The following is a 615-nucleotide window of genomic DNA, read 5'->3' on the forward strand; positions in this document are numbered from 1 at the left end:
CGCCGGGCGGCAGCGGCCACAGCGGCCGGTACCGACACACGGTCCCGCCTCCGGGGTCCGCCCCCAGCCCCGCCTCCGAGAGACCGGCAGCGGGGGCAGCTCCGGCCCGGGGGGACGCGCCGGGGGGTGCCCCGGTGTCCCGGTTTGAGCGGCACGGGACTAATTTATCTCCTAATGCCCGGGAGAACGGCGCGTTCAGAAGAGGCCGGTGCCCGAGCCGGTGCCGGTGTTCACTCCGCGGGGCGCGGGGCTCAAGGGGCCGGTGTTTCCGCGCCCCCCGGGTGCCGGCGGGGCTATTGCCGGGCACCGGGAGCGGCACAGCCCGCGGAAACCGGACGGTTCGCTGAGGAGCGCGCTCCCTCTCCCGGGATGGTGTCGGTGCAGGGAACCCCGAGCCCCGGTACCGGGGTCCCGAAACCCCCCCGGAGCCGCAGCGCTCATCGGGCCCCGGCTTCCGGTGCCGGTGCCGTAGGGGTGTTAATTATTTAGTCTTATCCGATTACATCTACTTATATTTCAACCCTCCCGTGTCCTTGGTTTTGCCCCGATTCCCCTTCCCGGGGGGGGCAACCCTCCCGTGTCCTGGGTTTTGCCCCGATTCCCCTTCCCGGGGGG

The sequence above is a fragment of the Calidris pugnax genome, unplaced genomic scaffold, assembly GCF_001431845.1.
Source record: "Calidris pugnax isolate Ruff unplaced genomic scaffold, ASM143184v1 scaffold138, whole genome shotgun sequence".
Lineage (NCBI taxonomy): Eukaryota > Metazoa > Chordata > Aves > Charadriiformes > Scolopacidae > Calidris > Calidris pugnax.